The sequence below is a fragment of the Mesoplodon bidens genome (genome assembly GCF_964165515.1).
Source record: "Mesoplodon bidens genome assembly, chromosome: 2".
NCBI lineage: Eukaryota > Metazoa > Chordata > Mammalia > Artiodactyla > Ziphiidae > Mesoplodon > Mesoplodon bidens.
The window spans coordinates 107309970-107334413 of NC_138177.1; the positions used below are offsets into that span (position 1 = coordinate 107309970).

At 39.3% G+C, this 24444-nt stretch overlaps 1 protein-coding gene across 3 annotated transcripts in view; it reads right to left on the reverse strand.

Annotated features, from left to right (window-relative positions):
• LRRC8C (leucine rich repeat containing 8 VRAC subunit C) overlaps window positions 1-24100 on the reverse strand; it is a 90091-nt gene extending 65991 nt beyond the window's left edge. For all 3 annotated transcript variants that reach the window (XR_014015212.1, XR_014015213.1, XM_081225959.1), the window contains exon 1: window positions 23887-24100. The gene's annotated coding sequence lies outside the window, so the exon portion shown is untranslated. The remainder of the gene's footprint in view (window positions 1-23886) is intronic.
• Window positions 24101-24444: the final 344 nt, after the last annotated feature.

A 24444-nucleotide genomic window follows, 5' to 3' on the forward strand; every position in this document is an offset into this window, starting at 1 on the left:
TGGAGCTTTATCTGTGCCTACCAAAGCAGAGTTCACTTACTTAAAATGATTTCAGTACTCTATGAACTCATATTTTCATATCATGTCTTTAGTTAATAGGTACCTCACCTCTCCCTGGATCACCACATCAGACTGACAGGCTTCCCCAGGCGGCCCACCCTCCTGTGGGAAGAGAATAACATTTGACGGGGTCATGACCATAACTGCAGTGTCCTATTTTGGAAGGCTGTGGCTGAGCGTTTTCATAGGCAGTCCAAGATCAACACTCTCCCTACCTGCTCTGTTCACTCCTTCACTCCCCTGGGTTATTTATATACGAATCCATCTCCCCGCCCACACTATAAATTCTGTAAGGGCAGACGCTGCCTTGCTCATTTTGGCACTCCCAGCCTCTGACTTCATTGTCTGAGGAATAATGAAAAGTAGCTCCACAGGCATAGCAATGATTTACCCCTCCAGAACATTTTCTAATGTGGACGATGCATCGAACACTAGAACTGTAGTTTTGATGGGGTCCATTTTTACTTTATAGGTGTTTTATTTTAGAATAACAGTGAGTGTGGATCTTACCAGCAAAGATCTCTTTATGAATAAAGAAAAATCCCATCTCCACCACAACATAAGCTAAGGTTTACTATGTGCCTAGACAGTGTCAGGCACATCACATGTATCATATTATTTAGTCCCCAAACATCCCTAGGCTCTAGGTGCCCTTACAGAAGAAACTGAGACCTTGGAAGGTTAAACGTCCTGCCTAGGGTTACACAGCAGTAAGTAGAAGAGCCTGGATGCAACCAAGGTGATCTGGTTATAATTCTAAGTAAGTCACTAAACCTAACATTTCATGGATAACAGAACTGAAAATTGAATTTCTTCCTGATTTAATTTAGGAATTAGTTAGCAGGAAAGGGTGTTTTCCCTTACTCTACAGAAGGGTTTCTTAAAAACTGGGAGTGCTACTACTTAACATGTCCTATTAACTTACATTATAATATCAGAGATGCTGTCTTTTAAATTCATCTTATATTCAGAGTATAACATATTAAGAGATGTTATCTTTAAACTTTCTGTTTGCTTTTCCATTGGTGTTGACTCCTAACTTTTTGGCTTTAAATCTCTTAGCTCTTCAGTCTCTTGGTCAAGCACTTAATAATTTTAAAGAATTTTAACAGTAGAACCTACTGCATCCCATAGCTAAACAAGAGTACAGCTAGTCTATTTTCCTGTTGTACATCCATATTTTTAATAACAAATTTATAGTTTATTACTTGATAATGAAAGACAATACACAGTTTCAATTTTTATGTCAAACACTTAGTTTAGGAAAGATAATGAAGATTTCTTTAACCTTCTTCATAGGTGATTCTAATATAAAAATACTGATGATGCTTAGGTAGTGTTTCTGCTACTTTCCCCGCTTTCACTAAATAAATTAGTTGGAGTATGAGATGTTGAGAGATTGGGAATGACTCTCTTAAAATGTCATAGAGATTAAAAATTTTCTCTTTCTCAGATTATAGTCTAAAAACAAATATATTTTAAAACAGGCTTCATTCCAGGTTTCCAAGCAAACACACCCAAATAGATTAATTAATATATCAGAGCCTTAGACTGTTTTCAAATGCTATACCTACACTGCTTATGATGTCATACAAATAATTTTGATTCAGTTTGAATATGTCAACAGGAAGAGGTCTGGCAGAAACAAAATTCTAAGCAAACTAATTATGAGACTCAAGCAATTCCATTACCAGAAATGCTAGTTAAACCAAACAGTAGTGCAGCCAAAGAACATCAAGGAACACCACTGTTTTCAAGACTTGTGGTTTCCTCATATAAGGGACCTATTCTGCTCTTATTTGGATGTGGCACAAGGGGGCTTTTTGAAAGCATGGTATATTTCAATTTAATAAAAAAAAATCTCAATACAGCTGAGTGAACATAAAAGTGCTTGCAGTCAGACACTCACATTCCTCAGTCTCTATAAATATGTCTGCTGCTTGACATCAATAACACACCTTGTTGCCTCACCTAAAACATTCTTGTTTTTGCATATCAAATATTCTAATGTGATGCGGTCCTTTGTGCATGGCTCCAGTTTGGGTCTAATATTCTCTTCCCTTCTATTGAAGAATAGGTCTCCTGAAAATTTTGTAGAAACAGACTGTCATCATACTAAGCATCTTTCTTCCAAACCACAATGGCCACTGCTGACTGAGCTTACTAGGCAAAATCATTCATAAAGGTGGGGTATGTTCCTTCTTATGGCATCAGTGAGATATTAATAGCATTTTAATACAAAACCTCAGGGTAATTTGTGCAAATTCTTTTCTCTGTGAAGTGATTCTAGATTTGTACATTTAGGCTGATATGAAATCCTTAGTCCAAAGCAATATACGCCAACAGTAAAACTAATAAAAGTATTCCTGTTATTGCCTTATGGGTATATATTACGTCACTGAACATCTGTATTCTGAGAACTCTAGGTTTAGTCATAAGCAGCCACACTAATCTAAAAAGTAAAAATGGAAGTAAGTTATCTCTACTTACCATTCTGTTCAACATAATACAGTGGTTAAAATGCAAATTTTACAGCCAGAAAGACCTAGGTTTGAAATCTAGGTCTGTGGCAATCTCTTTAAATTATGCACACTTAGAAAAGTGCTTGGCAGTAAATATGACAATTATCAACCTCATTATTTAATTAAGGAAATATTAGCTAGGCTTCTCTCCTGAGAAGCTTCTGAATTCTGAAAATCCCACTTACTGTATGTTTCTCTATATCTACTGTTCATGGAATATGCCTAAAAGTACCCCCAAACTGTGGTGTCCTCTAAAACATCTGGTAATTTTTTCCACTTACCTCAAGATAGGCCAGTTTCTTCAAATCAACCACCTCTAATTTACCTGTTTTACCTGTCTTTGCTGCATGGATATACTGAAACAAAAACCCATGAAAATGCCAACCTAACCCAATTCTTGAACTAGATATCTGGAAATTTAGAGGTCCCAGATATGCAAATCTGTTAGATCCTCCCCACCCCACTCCTGACTATGTGGCTCCTGAAGCTTCCTTGGCACCTAGCATCCCTGGAGCATGACCCAAAGCTTTAAGGAAACCTCAATAGCTAAGACTAGTAAAGATAAGGCCAATGGAGCAGTTCCTAAGAACAAGTACCCATCTCTACCCCCCACCTTCAGGTGGTTAGACCTGCCAGCATGAAAATTACACCACCGTGGAAAGGCTGTTCCTCTGACTGCTGCCATCCAAGAACACCGCTGCCTTTCTGGGGTCTACAGGATGGCCAGCAGCTGCAGCTGCAGGACTGATCTGTCCCCTTATGGGAGACTTCCTGGAAGCTGAGTCACTATTTCCAGGAGTAGTCACTGAAAGAGCCTTCATGTTGAATCTTCCTTGCAAGGTGCTACCATGGCCCTGTGCTCTTTGTGGCCTGAGCTATAAGATGGCAACACCATGGTAGGAGAGATCACTTATTGTCTCCTGGAATCCAGTGTCTCCTTTTTACAAGATAATTGATAAGTGCCTGTTCCAGCCCCCTTGCAGGCAGGTGTGACCATGTGACTTAGTCCTAGCCAGTGAAATAGAAAAGATATCTTCAACTCTGAGTTGTGTCCTTAAAGGAAAGGAGCTTGCCCTCAACATACCCTCCTCCTCACTTCTGAGGAGGGTATGTCACTTCAATCAGACCAACAAGGGATACATGATAGCAATGGTGGAACATCAAGACATAAGGAGGCTGAACCCTTGCCATTATAGACCCCCATGATCATGCTCCTACTAGTATGGGAAAGAAAGAATGTCTTTTCTTGTTTAAGCCACTATTAGGAGGAGGGGGAGGGTATCTCTGACATCATTTGAACTCATAACTCTTAGCCACATGTGGCAGTGCTCACACTGGGGTAGGTGAATGCATCCAGGTGGGGAGTATGAGAAGCCATAAGATATACATGTGTATTTTCTAGGTACATAGACTTTACTCAAAGATTCTGGATTAAAAGTATTATACTGAAACCAACGGGGACATGGTTTCATGTTTTTGAAAGTTAAAATACAAGATAATAAATGAAATTTAGTGCTACAGACAGAATATTTCTAGCTCTATTCCAGGTTCCTGAAATAAGCAGAAAATCTCTTCTATCCTGAGGGAGGCTCTGATGGAAAGTAGGAGGTGTATTACTTGTAGAAAGGATATTTAACTACAAGTCCAAGGTTCAAGACCCAACTCCACTTCTGACTATACTATATGAGACAAGTCCTGATGCTCTGTGCTTTTAGGTTTATGAAACAGAGCCACATGTCTATGTGTCCAGTCAACACACTGCCATACACACACACACACACACACACACACACACACACACTCTTGGGTTGCGTGGGGGATAACGATGACTTAGACACGATCTTGGAAGGCAATGAGATGCTAGGAGTTGTAATCCAGGAATAATGACATCCAAGTGGAAGCCTTCCCAAGAAAGGCCACTCACTACCTGGGCAACCTACTGTGAAGTTCTTTAGTGGAAAAATTCTACAATTTGCACAGAACTCCCAAACAACTTTCTATGGTTCACTATTAAATGAGAAGACAATTATAAATTATCTGCTACTTAGGGAATGCTTCCACATATAAATGCCTTTATAAGAGAGATATAAAGAAGACAAATACACAAAGGAGCAAATGAACACAGACAAAAGCCTAAAGCAGGAGAAACATGCAAAGCAAAGAGAAAATCACTTTTAAAAAACTCTAAACTATAATTAATCTTTTCAGGGAGCTAGCAGAAGATATTGTGTCCATAAACATATCAGAAAAAGCTTGGAAATTAAAAATAAGATAATTAAAATGTCAACATCAGGGTTAGATTATAATGTTGAGAAAATTCATCTTGAAGTAGAACAAAAAGGCAAATGGGGAAGAAAAAACAGATATATAGATTCCAGATCCAATATCTGAAAAATGAAAATTTCATAAAGATTATAAAGAGAAAGTGAATAGAGAAACTACACAGAAAATACTGCAAGAAATTTTCCTCAAATTGCAGAATATGAGACTCAATATTTTTAAAAAGGATGACCAAAGTGTCCAGCATGAGGAATAACTAAAGCCCCATACCATCATGAGGTGTCAGAGCATCAAGGATAAAGAGAAGATCCTGAAAACTTCTGGGAGATAAAGGGGGTTAGAAGGCATATATGAAGAAACAAAATTCAGAACCACTGATATTGTTAGACTTCTCAATAACAATACTGGATGCTAAAAAAAAATGCTTTGAAAAAAAGCCTTTAAAATTCTTAGTGTAAGTAGTTGTCAATTTAGAGTTCAATACCCAGCCAAAATAACTTTCAAATCTGAGAGCAGAATGAATAATACCTTTCAGACATTGAAAGACTCAGAAAACTCACCTTTATGCATAATTTCTTTTAAAAGTACTGAGGGATGTAAAGGCAATAAAAAGTTCCTCCCTTGAATTCCAGACATACATCCAGCTGCTGACTTGACATTTACAATTAGATGTTGAATAGGCATTTCAAAATTAGTAAGTCCAAAACACAATTCTTTATTTCAACCCCAAATCTGCTATTCCCACAATCTTCTACATTACAGTTCCTCTGGTTTAAAACTTTGGAGTTAATTTTGACCTCTTTATCTTGCACTCAGGTCTATTCTGTCAGCAAAGCCTAGTGGCTCAACTTTTAAAATATATCCAGAATCTGACCATTTCTCATTAATTATACTGCTACATCCCAACCACCAGCATGTTGCATGTGGTTTACTGCAACAGGTTCATAACTAGTCTCCATGCTTCCATCCTTTTCTCCTACAGTCTAGTCTCTACCATTTTTTTTCCTCAGAGTGTGCCTTTTTTAGAAAATCAGTGAGGTCAAAACTATTTTCATAAGAATACTACACGATTTGCCTTTTTAACTCACATTTTCTGGTGAATGTACAGAGGAATTTTCTGGAGGCTACATGATGTTAGTGAACAGACTGAATGCCAGGCATTAGAGAAATATGTAAAAATTTAAAACATTGTCATTTTGTTTGGGGGAAAATATAGTTATTTTCATAAAAATATATTATTTGGGGCTTCCCTGGTGGCGCAGTGGTTGAGAATCTGCCTGCCAGTGCAGGGGACACGGGTTCGAGCCCTGGTCTGGGAAGATCCCACATGCCGCAGAGCGACTGGGCCCGTGAGCCACAATTACTGAGCCTGCGCGTCTGGAGCCTGTGCTCCGCAACAAGAGAGGCTGCGACAGTGAGAGGCCCGCGCACCGCGATGAAGAGTGGCCCCCGCTCACCACAACTAGAGAAAGCCCTCGCACAGAAATGAAGACCCAGCACAGCCATAAATAAATAAATAAAATAAAAGAGCATCCTCTGCTTTAAAAAAAAAAAAAAATATATATATATATATATATATTATTTGTGTTAACATGTTTTCTTATTATTTTAAAATAAGTTAATACTTAACAGTTTAAAATTTCTAATATGGTAAATATCTACAAATATAACCACATAAAGCTCTTTGGGAGTCTTCAATAATTTTTTAAGATTACAAAGGCCCTGAGGCCATAAAGTTTGGCTAATGGCTTCTCTATACTGCAGCCAGAGTGATCCTTGTAAAACTCAAGTCATACTATGACCCTCATTTGCTTAAATAATGGCTCCTCACTTCACTCAGAGTAGAGGAGGACAAGACACTTCATGAGCCTACAGTACCCTCTCCTAATAACTACTATTCTCCCCTCGCTCAGTGCCTTCCACCCTCATTGGCCTTCTTGCTGTTGCCCCATCATGCCAGGGATATGCCTTTGTATTTGCTGTTCTCTCCTCAGATATGGATGGCTCCCTCCCTTCCTCCAGGTCTTTGCCTTATGAGTCATATTTTTTGTTGTTTCTCTTTCCAGATATTTAAATACTTGCAAATATTTCCCTATTCTTCTGTGGTAGTGCTACTCTTATCTTTGCCACACATATATTTGTTTACCCTACCCCACCTGTCACAGAGTATGTCCCCAGGACAGTGGCTGGTTTTTAATCTCCTCAAAGGAGAGCAGATCTGGTGGTGGTTTGCACCCAGTTATGGTCTTGAACTGAAAACACATGGCTGAACTCAAGGGATGGTCCGGCTAAACCTTCAGGAAAGAATATACTCAACGCAGGGCACAGAGCCCCAACTCTATTCAAATTTTGAAAACAAAGACCCAGTCTCTATGAAAATTTGTGGAAAGCCTGATGACTTGGTGTCAGAAAATTCTTTTTAAGTTCATATGCTGGAGGAGAGACCTTCAAGATGGCAGCGGAGTTAGATGTGGAGATCACCTTCCTCCCCACAAATACATCAGAAATACATCTACACATGTAACAACTCCTACAGAACACCTACTGAACGCTGGCAGAAGACCTCAGACCTCCTAAAAGGCAAGAAACTCCCCACATACCTGGGCAGGGCAAAAGAAAAAAGAAAAAACAGAGACAAAAGAATAGGGATGGGACCTGAACCAGTGGGAGGGAGCTGTGAAGGAGGAAAGGTTTCCACACACTAGGAAGCCCCTTTGCGGGCAGAGACTGTGGGTGTGGGAGCGGGGAAGCTTCGGAGCCGGGGAGGAAAGCACAGCAACAGGGGGCGGAGGGCAAAGCAGAGAGATTCCCACACAGAGGATTGGTGCCGACCGGCACTCACCAGCCCGAGAGGCTTGTCTGCTCCCCGACCAGGGCAGGCGGGGGGCCTGGGAGCTGAGGCTCGGGTTTCATCGGATTGCAGGGAGAGGACTGGGGTTGGCTGCGTGAACACAGCCTGACGGAGGCTAGTGCACCACAGCTAGCTAGGAGGGAGTCTGGGAAAAAGTCTGGAGCTGCCGAAGAGGCAAGAGACCACTGTTTTGGGGTGCGCGAGGAGAGGGGATTCAGAGCACTGCCTAAACAAGCTCCAGAGATGGGCACCAGCCATGGCTATCAGCGCAGACCCCAGAGACGGGCATGAGATGCTAAGGCTGCTGCTGCAGTCACCAAGAAGCCTGTGTGCAAGCACAGGTCACCACTCTCCACACCTCCCCTCCCGGGAGCCTGTGCAGCCCGCCACTGCCAGGGTCCTGTGATCCAGGGACAACTTCCCCGGGAGAACGCACGGCACGCCTCAGGCTGGTGCAACGTCACGTGGGCCTCTGCCGCAGGCCCGCCCCACAACCGTACCCCTCCCTCCCCCCGGCCTCAGTGAGCCAGAGCCCCTGAATCAGCTGCTCCTTTAACCCCGTCCTGTCTGAGCGAAGAACAGACGCCCTCAGGTGACCTACATGCAGAGGCGGAGCCAAATCCAAAGCTGAACCCTAGGAGCTGTGCGAACAAAAAAGAGAAAGGGAAATCTCTCCCAGCAGCCTCAGGAGCAGCGGATTAAATCTCCACAATCAACTTCATGTACCCTGCATCTGTGGAATACCTGAATAGACAAAAAATCATCCCAAAATTGAGGCGGTGGAGCATCTGTAGACTTGGGGTTTGCTTTCTGCATCTAAGTTGTTCCTGGCTTTATGTTTACCTTAGTTTAGTATTTAGAGTTTATTATCATTGGTAGATTTGTTTATTGATTTGGTTGCTCTCATCCTCCTTTTTCTTTTATACATATATATATTTTTCCTTTTTCTCTTTTTATGAGTGTACATGTGTATGCTTCTTTCTATGATTTTGTCTGTATAGCTTTCCTTTTACCATTTGTCCTAGGGTTCTGTCTGTCCGTTTTTTGCTTTATTTTTTTCTTTTTACTATAGTTTTTAGCGCTTGTTAACATTGGTGGATTTGTATTTTGGTTTGGTTACTATCTTCTTTCTCTCTTTCTTTTTAAATTACTTTTTAATATTTTTATTTTTAATAATTATTTTTTAATAACTTTATTTTATTTTTCTCATTCTTTCTTTTTCTCTCTTCTTTCTCTTTTTCTCTCTGAGCCATGTGGCTGACAGGGTCTTGGTGCTCTGGCCAAGTGTCAGGCCTGTGTCTCTGAGGTGGGAAAGCTGAGTTCAGGACATTGGTCCACCAGAGACCTCACGGCTGCATGTAATATAAAGCAGCAAAAGCTCTCCTAGAGATTTCCATCTCAACCTTAAGACACAGCTCCACTCAACGACCGGCAAGCTACAGTGTTGGATACCCTATGCCAAACAACTAGCAAGACAGGAACACAACCCCAACCATTAGCAGAGAGGCTGCCTAAAATTATAATAAGGTCACAGACACCCCAAAACACACCACCGGACGTGGTTCTGCACACAAGAAAGACAAGATCCAGCCTCATCCACTAGACCACAGGCACTAGTTCCCGCCACCAGGAAGCCTACACAACCCACTAAACCAACCTTAGCCACTAGGGGTAGACACCAAAAACAATGGGAACTACGAACCTGCAGCCTGCAAAAAGGAGACTCCAAACACAGTAAGTTAAGCAAAAGGAGAGGACAGAGAAACACACAGCAGATGAAGGAGAAAGGTAAAAACCCACCAGGCCAAACAAATGAAGAGGAAATAGGCAGTCTACCTGAAAAAGGATTCAGAGTAATGATAGTAAAGATGATCCAAAACCTTGGAAATAGAATGGAGAAAATATAAGAAATGTTTAACAGGGACCTAGAAGAACTAAAGAGCAAACAAAGAATCATGAACAGCACAATAAATGAAATTAAAAATTCTCTAGAAGGAATCAATAGCAGAATAACTGAGGCAGAAGAACGCATAACTGACCTGGAAGATAAAATAGTGGAAATAACTACTCCAGAGCAGAATAAAGAAAAAAGAATGAAAAGAATTGAGGACAGTCTTAGAGACTTCTGGGACAACATTAAACGCACCAACATTCGAATAATAGGGGTTCCAGAAGAAGAGAAAAAGAAAGGGACTGAGAAAATATTTGAAGAGATTCTACTTGAAAACTTCCCTAATATGGGAAAGGAAATAGTCAATCAAGTCCAGGAAGCGCAGAGAGTCCCATACAGGATAAATCCAATGAGAAACATGCCAAGATACATATTAATAAAACTATAAAAAATTAAATACAAAGAAAAAATATTAAAAGCAGCAAGGGAAAAACAACAAATAACATACAAGGGAATCGCCATAAGGTTAACAGCCGATATTTCAGCAGAAACTCTGCAAGCCAGAAGGGAGTGGCAGGACATATTTAAAATGATGAAAGGGAAAAACCTAAAACCAAGATTACCCAGCAAGGATCTCATTCAGATCTGACAGAGAAATTAAAACCTTTACAGACAAGCAAAAGCTGAGAGAATTCAGCACCACCAAACCAGCTTTAAAACAAATGCTAAAGGAACTTCTCTAGGCAGGAAACACAAGAGAAGGAAAAGACCTACAATAACAAACACAAAACAATTAAGAAAATGGTAATAGGAACATACATATGGATAATTACCTTAAATGTAAATGGATTAAATGCTCCAACCAAAAGACATAGACTGGCTGAATGGATACAAAGCAGGACCCATATACATGCTGTCTACAAGAGACCCACTTAAGACCTAGGGACACATACAGACTGAAAGTGATGGTATGGAAAAAAACATTCCATGCAAATGGAAATCAGAAGAAAGCTGGAGTAGCAATTCTCATATCAGACAAAATAGACTTTAAAATAAAGACTATTACAAGAGACAAAGAAGGACACTACATAATGATCAAGGGATCAATCCAAGAAGTAGATATAACAATTGTAAATATTTATGCACCCAACATAGGAGCACCTCAATACATAAGGCAAATGCTAAAAGACATAAAAGGGGAAATCGACAGTAACACAATCATAGTAGGGGACTTTAACACCTCACTTTCACCAATGGATAGATCATCCAGAATGAAAATAAATAAGGAAACACAAGCTTTAAATGACACATTAAACAAGATGGACTTAATTGATATTTATAGGACATTCCATCCAAAAACAACAGAATACACTTTCTTCTCAAGTGCTCATGGAACATTCTCCCGGATAGATCATATCCTGAGTCACAAATCAAGCCTTAGTAAATTTAAGAAAATTGAAATTGTATCAAGTATCTTTTCTGACCACAACACTGTGAGACTAGATATCAATTACAGGAAAAAATCTGTAAGAAATACAAACACCTGGAGGCTAAGCAATACACTACTAAATAACCAAGAGATCACTGAAGAAATTAAAGAGGAAATCAAAAAATACTGAGAAACAAATGACAATGAAAACATGATGACCCGAAACCTATGGGATGCAGCAAAAGTAGTTCTAAGAGGGAAGTTTATAGCAGTACACTCCGACCTCAAGAAATAAGAAACAATTCAAATAAACAACCTAACCTTACACCTAAAGCAATTAGACAAAGAAGAACAAAAAACCCCCAAAGTTAGCAGAAGGAAAGAAATCATCAAATGAGATCAGAAATAAATGAAAAAGAAATGAAGGAAACAATAGCAAAGATCAATAAAACTAAAAGCTGGCTCTTTGAGAAGATAAACAAAATTGATAAACCATTAGCCAGACTCATCAAGAAAAAAAGGGAGAAGACTCAAATCAATTGAAGTAGAAATGAAAAAGGAGAAGTAAAAACTAACACTGCAGAAATACAAAGGATCATGAGATATTACTACAAGCAACTATACACCTATAAAATGGACAACCTGGAAGAAATCGACAAATTCTTAGGAAAGCACAACCTTCTGAGACTGAACCAGGAAGAAATAGAAAATATAAACAGACCAATCACAAGCACTGAAGTTGAAACTGTGATTAAAAATCTTCCAACAAACAAAAGCCCAGGACCAGATGGCTTCACAGGCGAATTCTATCAAACATTTAGAGAAGAGCTATCACCTATCCTTCTCAAACTCTTCCAAAATATAGCAGAGGGAGGAACACTCCCAAACTCATTCTACAAGGCCACGATCACCCTGATATCAAAACCAGACAAAGATGTCACAAAGAAAGAAAACTACAGGCCAATATCTCTGATGAACATAGATGCAAAAATCCCCAACAAATTACTAGCAAACAGAAACCAAAAGCACATTAAAAGGATCATACACCATGATCAAGTAGGGTTTATCCCAGGGATGCAAGGATTCTTCAATATACCAAATCAATCAACGTGAGAAACCATCTTAACAAACTGAAGGAGAAAAGCCATATGATAATCTGAATAGATGCAGAAAAAGCTTTAGACAAAGTTCAACACCCATTTATGATAAAAACCCTCCAGAAAGTAGGCACAGAGGGAACTTACCTCAACATAATAAAGGCCATATATGACAAACCCACAGCCAACATTGTCCTCAATGGTGAAAAACTGAAACCATTTGCTCTAAGATCAGGAATAAGACAAGGTTGTCCACTCTCACCACTATTATTCAGCATAGTTTTGGAAGTTTTAGCCATGGCAATCAGAGAAGAAAAAGAAATAAAAGGAATCCAAATCGGAAAAGAAGAAGTAAAGCTGTCACTTTTTGCAGATGACAGGATACTATACATAGAGAATCCTAAAGATGCTACCAGAAAACTACTAGAGCTAATCAACGAATTTGGTAAAGTTGTTGTCTTATAAAAAAAAAGTTCCAAATCTGTTTGTGTAATATAACTTGCACCCTCCTCCCAGAAAGAAATTAATGTTCCTGATACAATGCTTGATTAATTGATTCTCATGAACTTTAATGACATTAAGAAATTCTGGGAAATTAGTTACCACCCAAGCAGTTGAAAAACTGTCAACCAAGAGTTTAGTAGCCTTTAACCAAATATTATTTTCTTTTGATGTTGAATCTAACACTTTTCTAACCATTTTCTTTTCCTATAAAGTGTCCCTACCAAGCGCAAATCTTTGAATTAGCCTACTAGAGAGCTTTTTTTTTTTTAAACAGGAAATCTATTGTAATTCTTTGATACATGCTAAGTACAAAGTTTTTTGTTTTTTGTTTTTCAAATGCAGGGATCAATAAACTTATTCTATGGAAGGAGAGACAGTAAATATTTAGGCCTTATAGGTCACATCTGGTCTATGTTGCATTTTTTTAAACAACCCTTCAAAAATGTAAAAACCAAACTCAGCAAGTGGGCCATACAAAAACAGGTTGCAGACCCAAACTACGCAGGCCACAGTTTACCAATTTCTGTTGTAATGGTTCTTGGAGGTCCCATGGAGATTTGTTTTTCTCAAAAAAGCAGCCTCTGGATCAAGGAACTTCATGGCATGTACGCTTTTGAGATCCCTTGCTTCTCTTCCTGAGCCTGGGATGTTTTGCTGATCTACAGCTATTTGAGCCCTTGAATGTCAAACTCTAGTGGCTATCTGAAAGGACTCCTGTTCTACTGGCCTTATGGTGATTTACTATCTAAGTTGAGAGCTTGGAGAGTAGGCTGGGCCATAAGAATTGGTTAAACTTGGGGTTGGAGTTAAAGCAGAACTCCTCCCCAGGATGAGATCAGAGAGGTATTTTGATATCTGAATGAAATAAAGAACTCCCAAGAAGGGGAGTCAAGTGTAGAACCCAAAGTTTCCAACCCATATTTTAAATTTGAGAACTTCCATAGCCAGTGTTTTGAATTTGACACATTCAATGGCCAAATGTCTGTTGTTATACTAAGAAAAACCAAAGCCCTTATAAAGTAAGTTTAGGATGAGCAACTATGCATTTTTAGGGAAAAAGGTATCTAAAACTTGGAAGTGAGGCAAAGGGAGGGCAGAATATCCTTTTATTACTATCTTGAAGAACTGTTTAACTGGCCTACGCAAGGATAATTTAGGGAAATGCTCTTTTTTTTTTGACTTGCTAATTACTACTCATTACATTCCAGACTTGCAGATTTTTGTTCAGTAGAAAAGAAAACCCCAAACATATGTTTTTTATTGCCCTGAAGGATGTTACCTAGTTTTGTATCTAACCTAGCAATGTTATTCTAACATTGCTTTTTAAAATAGTTCCTGGAATGCTCTTTAAACCAAACGCTTTGCCATCTTGCCAGCTCCTTCATTAAGGAGTTGAATAAATCTTTGACATGTTCATTCTATATTCATTTGAGTCATGTTTAACTGTTTGAAAATTATCCCTTGACAACATTCACAGAAGTCTTATTGTGTTTTGCTTATAGTGGGTTTGTGTATATACTTGCACTTGTATTTGCATTTGTCTAACTGTTAAAAAAACTGTATGTAGGAATTGGTTCAGAGGTTTTCTGTATATTTGCCTGTTTCTGTAAGTGATTATTTATAGTGCTCTGTTTTTTTGTGGTCAGTGATTTCTTTGGGCACCTACTAGACGTATAGCTTCTCCCTTGCTTTGAATACCTCTAAGAATGAAAGTTAAGTGGTCACAGAAGTTTGTCCTGTGTGTGCTAGGAAAACACCTCCTTAACAAATAGATTCACTTTGAAATGAAGGGAGAAGGGGAAATCTGCCTGGGTGATTTCATAAGAGTGTGTAGGAAAGAGTTAAGGGAAGTTTCTCCTAGGTCTTGGTCTGATAGTGAATTAAAAGAGTAGTTCTAATAGACCAGAACAGATAGAATCTACAGTTTAAAAAGACAGTCCCTCTATCACCATCCTGGGCAAAAGAGTAGTGCCTGAAAGAATGTTAGCCAATGAAAGGTGTTTTACTTTTAAAAGTGCCTTTACCTCTTTCCAGAGGGAAATTAACAAGACTGTAAAGACTCAAAGGAATGAATTCACATATTCCAAGCAGGAGATAATAAACATATATATCTAGAATAAGAGAATATGAAAAATATTCACCACTGTCCCACAACAAAAAAAAAGAAAAATGCACAAAAGGGAAGTTTGGAGGTAGTGGTGGTATCCAGGTCACTAATGATAAGGAACTAAAAAAATATGCAAATAGTTTTCTGGTCAGCCTTCAGTAGCTCTTTCTATATTTCTCAATCAGAACTTTTAATTCAAAGAGATTCAGTAGTACTTTAACAGTACTTTGCAAACTATGACTGAATTATATAAAATTCAAAGTTCAATTGATATTCCTGATAATGAGTACTTGGACAAGTTAAACTATTTTGTTAAATTTCATTAAAAAGACAGTTAAATGTCTTAGCCCTGATTTTATTCTAGTTTGGGAGATGATGAAAAAATTATACTTCATTTATATCAAAATGTTAAACACAGAGACACCATATGACCCAGCAATTCCACTTCTGCACATATCTATCCAAGAGAAATGAAAACAAATGTCCACACAAAAACTTGTATATGAATGTTCACAGGAGCATTACTCATAACTCCAAAGTAGAAACAACCTGAATGTCTATCAATTGATGAATGGAAAAAAGAAAATACGGTATACCCATATAATGGAATATTATTTGTCAACTCAAAGGAATGGTGTAATGATACATGCTACAACTCAGATGAATCTTAAATATATGCTAAGTAAAAGAAGCCAGTCACAAAAGACTACATATTATGTGATACCATCTACATGAAATGTCCAGAATAGGCAAATCTATAGAGACAGAGGATAGATTAGGGGCTGCCTAGAGCTTGGGGGAAGAAGTGGGGGTATGGTGGGGAGTAATAGCTAATGCGTACAGGCTTTTTTGGTGGGTGATGAGAATGTTCTAAGATAGATTACGGTAATGGTTGTACAATTCTGTAATTATTCTAAAAACCACTGAATTGTATACTTTAAACAAATAAATTTTATAGAAGCTAGGTTATACCTCAATAAAGCTGTTAAAATGTATTTTAGTTCATGCATGACTGATCTGTCCTCTGATAGGATGCCTATTTAATTGGAAGTTACTAACTTCTTGATATTTGTCTCATAGGTCAGATAATTTTGTTGTTGTCGTCGTTGAATTATGTTTTATTTGGCAGATAAAACTGAGGACACAGCACCTCAGATAGTTCTAAGAGACTGCTCCCTAGATCATTATTTACACTAAAGATTTAAGTCTTTGTAGATATGTTCAACAACACTAAATTATAACTAGTGCCAATTTATTTAATGTTTGTTGTACTCCTGCAGTAATATGAAACCATGGAATGTCATATTTCCCTGATACATTTTTAGTATGAACTGTGATTATATCATTTTTAAGCGGCAATGTAAATTGTAATTAAACATTATTAATATTAAGACCTGGGACTAATATTATAATTAGATAATTAATGAATAACCTTTGGCAAATACTATCATATGATGGTTTTAACCTATGTATCATATCTATACATAAATATAATTTGTTCTTCATAACGTTTAAATAATAATACGATAATAATTGTCTTATATAACATGCTTTATAAAATTAATTTTATCTTAAAAACCAAAGCATAACACATTAAATACTGTCATCCACCATGTTTTTAGTTTATGTGATTTATAGGATAAATAACACATATTGAGATAAAATTATTTTTAATTAGCTTAATAGAATAGGTAACTGGTAACTAAGGAAAAAATTTTTTCTCAATATGAAGCTGTAAATTTATTTACTTACCATATAGTCTACCTAGTTGCTAAAAGATATTTTTTCACTCACCCAAACCAAATGTGTTCTTTCAGAAGGGGCAATTAGCTTTCCTGCTTTTGTGCTGATTTTTGATAATTCAATATTATAAATAACTGAAAACAAACAAGCAGAATAATAAAGAGATTCCTGGCCTCTAGAGAAATTAAAATTCTGAGATTTCTTAAACACTTTCTTAGTTGTAGTTAAATAAGCCAGCCATCAATATGGCCTTCTTTTATTATTGGGCATCTACATTCTTATCTGGCAACATTTTAAAATGTTGCTTTGAGATTGTTTCAAATTTGGAGCAATAGAAAAAGGAGCAGTTTTTTAATATTCAAAACATGTTTGAGACACACTAGACAGCCTCTAGGTAGCACCAAAGGTGTGCTCCCTCTCCTATAATCCAGGATGTGGCACTCATAAGTAAAAGAGATGCTGGAAATAATTCGTTTTAATTGATTTGCTCCTTAAATTCCTTAATTAGGTCAACAGTAGGCTGTTCTGCTTATTGAAGTACATTAGGGGAAAGCTGTCAAGTAAAAAAAAAGTTAGCTAAAATGTTAGTGATGTGATTATGTTATTAGATACCCTTTCAGGATAAGTAAAATCATCTTCAAGTTCAGGTACAAGAGCTGACTGAAACAGTCACCGTCAACAGATTTACTTCAAAGATTTTGTTTGTAAATTTTAAATACCCACATGTCAGTTAGAGATTAGTGTGGCATTTATCTTTATTTGTTGCTTTGTAGATTCCTTGGGATATGGAATCCTGATTTCAAACACAAAGTCTGTAAGGAGAGATACTTTTACTTCTTCCTTTCCAATCTTTACATCTTTAAGTTTTTTTCATCCTTATTGCACTGGCTAGCCTCCTGCATGATCCTGAATGGGGATAAGACTTGTCCTTGGAAACCAGCTAAAGAGGTAATCAGTTAACTGTCAACTGTTAGGCAAAGAGTCTAATGACCTTGATCCACATTTTTTTAATCTAACCTAACCAGCCATATGCTTATAAAATGTCCCTAGTCAGGATGAATTTTAAAACTGACCTACCAGAAATCTTTTCTCTTATATGTAAGACTAAAGTAAAACTTTAACACATACTCATAAATGATTTGTCCAAAAAGTGTTTTCTAACAGTCTATTCAGTTTTATAGTTATCTATCACCATCTCCTTAGGATTAATTTTACTTTTGCCCTAATGGCATGTAGCTAGTCTTTCTCCATCTTGCATTTCATTCATGTAGTCATTCAACAAATATTTACTGATCCTTTGCTAACATATACTGTTCTAAATACTGGTGATACAAAAATGAACATAAAAAAACAAACAAAAATCTAGTACATTTGTATGGTTAGTTTATTTAGTTTTCTTCAAGTTACAATTCTATACTTTCCTTAAATGAATTTCACTGCTCAGTTTTGACTGTTTCCTTTCATTTTTATTTTATTTTATTTTGCCAAGCTCATTTCCAGTCTTTCCTTCAACACTGTACTTCTCTATCCACTGTGGAGCCACTCACAGAAATATAACACGTTATGTTATCCAGATCCTTAGATAAAATGTTTAAACACTCAACACAGATCCAAACCCTAGACACACCTCCAGCTGCTACCTCCTCAACTTTAACCATTTTCTGGTTACAGGGATCCACATAGCTGTGCATTAACTAGAAAGGTTTTTTTGTATGCTGTACAGTATTTCCTAACTTTGCTGACTTTAAGAACATTATCCTGGACCTTGCTAATTTCAAGGGCGATAATACAGATTAGCTTGCTGTTTTTTCCTAGCGAAGCTATCCTCATAGATATTTTTAAAAATCAAGGTGTTATTAGCTAAAAAATCCCCTATTGTATTTTTCCAGGAGTTGGATTTATAGGTTATATCTTTCCCATTAAAAAAAGATATTTGAACCTGTTTCTAATTTTCATAAATCTCTAAGGTATCTGAGGAAGAGTACATAGTAATTTTTATTGATTTGACAAGTTCTTCATATATACAGGGAGAACACAGGACCCACAAGCTTTCATCTATTTAGCTTATTTAGTGACTTTTATCTAGGATTGGTTTTGATGTTCTGACTTCATATTTTATATAGTACTCCAAATTTCCAATTACATATAGAAATATTTCTGTATACATATTTCATGACCCTATTGAGAAGAATAACTTCTAATTACACCCTCAAATTTCATTTCTAGAATTTAAAATAATAGAAAGGGAAATGGATACACTCTAAGATGTTAGAAACTTTACTGTAAAATGTACCGTTAAATATTTATTCCACAACTGTTTCTTGAGCAGCTCTGTCCCAGGCACCGTACAGGTGCTGTGGATACAGAAGTGAGCAAGACAGAAATGGCCTATATGGCCTCTGCCCCCATGGGACTTTCAGTGCAGCTCCAAAAATCAAACAAAGAGAAAAGATGTTGAAAAACAAGGATGTTTCTGGAGGTTTGAGGGGAAAGGAGAGGGACAAGAACAATATGGTTAAAATAAAAGCTAAAGAAGAGGATTAGCTGTTGTCGGGGAAGGAGCATGCAAAGGCTGAGTGCCTCCAAATGTTGAAAGAAGCCAAGCTCCTCTAACCCTAACTGTTCTGAGGTTCCACATCAGAAGCCCAGGCTCATGCTCCCCAAGGAACCAAAGCAAGGAACCAAACGTGAAAAAGCTGAGTGACTTCAGAAGCCCCACCCCTACCCCCAAATATCTACTTGTTATGAGTTAAAATCTCTTAGACAGAGAACATAGTGTTTCATAATAATAAATAACTACTGTAAAATGCAAATGCTCTAATAAATACAAACTAATTTATACTCATGTGTAATTGACCAGTCACAAGAATGAATGTTTAGTATCAGAGCCTTCCCAGCATAATAGAAGTAAGTAAATAAAAGATGCTGAGTATTTAAAGTTTGGGGAGGGCTTCCCACCCAGAAACAAAACAACACAGGTAGAGGTGGCTTTGGAAGATAACTTAATGAATTTAAAATTTTGCCAAGATGAAACTGGGACAATTGGAAGACATATTTTTACAAACATATTTCAGCTTGAGAGCCAATAAAGTATACTTCTTTATAAAGGAAAAAAATGTATATGTATATACTGTTCTTCATGTCTTTTAGTTCCATATGGCTCTTTTATGGTTTTCAAACATAATCTAGAATCATGCTCTACCATGTGTTCTCAACAGGGGGGCAATCCTGTCCCTGTCAAAAATTGGGTCTGTGGGGCAGGGTAAAAGAATCTTCAGGATTGTAGCCTGCCAACAGGCCACAGTACATAAATGGGTATACCAGTGTATCTGTGGCATTACAATGTATCTAAAAAAAAACTCTGGAGGGAGGGTAGTAATGAACTAAAGATTGAGAAATGCTTCCCTAAGAGTTTCCTTATTCTCTCTTGTGCTTCCAGCCCTCGGGCAGTGTTTGGGTTTAGCCAAACTAATTTTTGTCCTTGCTCTTCCGACCTACCCCTCTCCAGTATGGGCAGAGCTTGGGTTCTTCTGAGTTCTTTGAAGGGTTCTTTAAAGAACATATAGTTCTCCTGGATGCCTTTGACCCCAAATACTTCAGTCATCTGGAACACTTTCAGTTGTTTCTCTAAGCTTTACAACATTTTTCTTAAAATTGTTTTTTGAATTTCGCCAATTTCCTCTTTTCTTTTCTTAACTCTATTCATTTCCTAAATATTACCATGTCTCTACCAACTGCCACTCATAGACTATAGAATATTTTAAAAGGACACCCATCCAACACTAGAAGAAGATCCTAAATTCATTCCCAGAACTTGTGACAGTGTGTTACAGTTCTAAGTAAAGAGCCCAAGTTATTTTTTTGTTTCATGCCTGATATTGGAAATGAGTTCAGTTATTCTCTATCTTTTAATACGTTTAGGAAATTTTCAATATACCTGCCAAACTATCTACTTTAAGAAAAGCTCTGAGATTACCCTCTTGCCCTTCTGTGCCAGCGCTGGGAGCAAACGGGAGTATATTAATGTTCTAGATGTTCGAGGCCACACAGGAGAGGCAGAAAACAGGATAGTGCATTTGCCAAAAAATACAAATTCCATCCCATTGAAATATGGCTAGTAATGTTCTAAAAAATGTGCAGAGTGAGCAAAGGAAAAACTATATAAGGTGAGTAAATGTTTATAAGTCAAGACTACAAAAAAAGGATATGATACAAAAGTTAAAGATGCTAAAAACCAGATAAGGTCTTTATACAAAAGAGTGAACCACTGACAACATCGACTTATCGCTATATGCACGTAAAATACACAAATGTAAAATAAAGCAGAAATTTTGATCCATGCTAGAATACAGTAACCCCTACTATTTATTAAGCATCTACTATGTGGACAGGAGCTGTCCTTCATATACGTTGTTACATTTAATCTACACAGTGATCCAGCTAGGTAGGCTTTATTAATAACCCCATTACACACAAAGAATCTGGGGCTCAGAGAAGCTCAATAATGTGAGTTAGTTGGCACTTGTATTGTGCAGTAGCGCCAGAATTTGTATCAGCTTTTCCGATTTTGAGATCATGCCCTTTACCCCATGCCAGTCTAGAATGATTTATATTTTAAGAGAAATTAAGTGAATTCAAGGTGCATAGTGATGTCACCTCACATATTGGTTGCAATATGCTTTCATGAGTGTTCTGGGGCTAGAGATATAGCCAGCACTCCAGGGACTGAGTATAAAGTCTTTGGGAGTGTTTGCAGCCCATGAGGCCATCATTATCATGTGGATGAGAACAGCTGATGAGCAGGAGTGAAATGCTCATTAGGTTAAGCTCTAAATCAGTCATTTAATAGAGATCAGTGGCAAGAACAGGGATTTGGGAAACAGATGGCCCTGATTCCAAATTTGAATTCTGCTGTATACAAGTTACATGGAAAACCCTGGACAGGTGACTTAAACTTCCTTGATCTCCATTTCCTCATACAGTCATTACGGTAAGTTAACAAAAATTTATGTAGGAAAAAGAAAAAGAGGCAGCTTTGGATAAAAAAGTAAATCATTAAGACTAGAGGCTTTGGATATATGTATTCGTATAACAGATTTACTTTGCTGTACACCTGAAACTAACACAACATTGTAAATCAATTATACCCAATAAAATTTTTAAAAATATACTAGAGGCTTGGCTTCGTTCAGGCATTAACTTGGCTGTAGAGTCTTGGGTAAGTCACAAACTCTGAGCCTCTTTCTTTTGTGAGATGTGAATGGCCATCTACCTTAAGGGTTTGTTGTCAGATTCTGAGATAATATGTCAGACACCTACAGCAACTAGACCGTATTATAGTGATGCTCCTTATTAAATTATTAACACAACACTTGGCAAAATAAGTGTTTCCACTCTATTTCTTTTTAAACTTGGGCTTTATTATAAAGTCATTGGTGACTACAACTTAAAAATACTACAGACTATTAAAAATCATTAAAAATTTGGTAAAAATTAGATACCTTAGAAGTTAAAAATATTGCTAACTTTGTAGTTTTTTAAAAGATAAACTTCCTATAAGTGGAAAACTATTCATTCTTTTCTCTTACAGTTCCTCATACTTTTTACTTTCACTAAAAGCATTCCCTTCTAAAAACACATTTCATTAGGTAAGTGCCTAGTCAATCTGAGAAATAAGAGATTAGTACCATTAACAAAGGCTTTGATCATTTTATTAATAAGAAAGTTGTTAAACATGGTTGCTATCTCTGATATGGTTGTTGGGTTAGTGGGCCTTATCTGTGGTCAGTCTATTATGTGAACCATGAAAAACATCCATCCTTGCAAAGCTGCTCCCCACCTCTCCCCCCAAAGCAAACAAACACACTGACCTAAAGAGTATATAATCACTCGAAAGTAAAGCAAATCAGGGTCACATCCAGGGTCTTCCCTATTTAAGCAAGTCACAAGAAATGCAAATATCACCGATAAGAGTTGTATACATCTAATCTGTTATCTATGTCCACACACCCAACACATGGTTTATGAATCTGAGCAAATTTTGTGAAGTTCGGCTTATCTTTGGGGCTTACATAAATCATTAAAAAATAGAGAGAATGTAAAAACACATAAAGCTGATTGGCTCTGACGATTCTGCAGTATTGTGCCGAGAGGGTTAAGACCACTTGTCCTCATCTCTCATCTGGATGGCATTTTAAATACTTGTCCATGAAGAAACCTCAGGTATGCCTTAGGAAACCACTACATACCTGTCCGGAAATGTGACCGTTGGTTAAGGCTACATTTCTTACACTATCGATGGCTTGTAAGAAGCGTGTGACTAAAATAGGGCTGCCATTTCCTTTACCTATTCCTCCCCCATAAGGCTGCATGAAATAGTCACTCAAGCCTCCCTCGCCCAACACCGGCACTCCCACAGAGGTTAATCGGTTCTTACTTTTTACTTTAAGGTGGATGGGGACTTGAAAGTGCTTCCTAACTGGTTTGCTGGGAGTTTAAAATGCTTAAAAAGAATTCGAAAGTGAAGTTTGGCCCTAATCCTCTGAAATATCCGTTCTGGGATGTGGGCTAGGTGTCCGTGGCATTCAAAGCTAGGTACAGAGCGAGGTTTTGAAGGGACTGGAATCTGATGTACCCCGGCAGGCGTGGGTGGGGGAGGGAAGAACTGGCGGAGGGAGAGAAGAAGGAATTAGGGTCTACAGAGCACATCCTAAGGTTGCTGAGTTGCTAACTCCATCCCTCACCATCTCGTCGCTGAGAACCAGCTGGAAAGGGAAAGACCGGCGACCCTGGGTTTGGGTCGAAGGCAGCGGTCCTGGCCTCGACCGCCGGCCTAGACACCTTGCTTCTGGGGCCCGCGCGATCCGGCGAAACCCTCCCTCCCCTAGGGTCCTGCTGGGGAGCAGACATCGCGCTCTCGTTCCCTTCGGAGACCTTCTAATTCCTCCCTCTCTCCAAAAGTGCTAACTTCAGGGGTTCGGGGCGGCAAGGGAAGAGCAGACCAGAAGGGACAGGCCCTGGGGTCTCAGGGGTTTTTAAGGTAGAACGACGATCGCTCCCAGCGTGGCCCCGTTTCCTCCTGGTCCCCCAGCCCCATCCCCCCAAGTCCGCAGAACCTGCCGCGCTGCGCTTGGCGCCAGGCTGGGGTCTCTCTCCCGTCGCTGGGGCTGGCGTGGGGAAGGGTGGGGAAGGGGTTGGCGGGTCCCCGAGCCCCAGCAGCGTATGGCTCCAGGGACCACACGCTGGGCAGGAGACTACAGTCTGCCCTCCCGAGAGCCGGGGAAAGGCAGGGGCGCGAGCGAGGCGGGGCGAGTCGTGGCCCCAGCGCACCTAGCGGACTGAGCCGCCGGTCCCCGGCGGGCCGTCCCTCTCCATCCCATCCCTCGGCGGTCCCCGCCCTTACCTCTGGGCGAGAGGGTGCCGTCTGCAAAGGGTGCTGGGGAGCGGCGAGCCGTCCCCCGGCTGGGCTCAGCGGCGGCCAGCGACAGCGGGGTCGCTCGCGGGGCCGCTGCTCATGGCTCGTCGCGCTCAGAGCACTGCGGCTGCGGCCACGGAGGCGCCTTCCTCCTAGTCCTCTTCGCGGGCTCCAAGCCGGGACTCAGCTAACGCCCCAGCCTCCCAGCCCTCCGCCCCTCCGCCTCCCCGGCCGCGGATGGAGACGCCTCCAGCGCCGCCCTGCAAGCAGCCGGGCCAGCGGCAGCTAGCGCCGCCCAGCGCCCGGCCCCGGGGTCGCCGCGCCGCCCACCGGTCGGCTCCACAGTCCCAGCCCTCTGTGACGCAGGCCACCGGGCCCGGGAACTTCCTCCCCCGCGGAGACCACCCCAAGCCCGGGCCGGCCGCCAAGGGGACTTCCTTCAGAACACGGAAGAAAATCTCCCGCCGCTTCCCGGCGGGGCCACTGCGGCCTCTGAGACGCCCACCTGGCGGCCAGTGCCGGGGAAATCGGTTGGGCTAATACCTT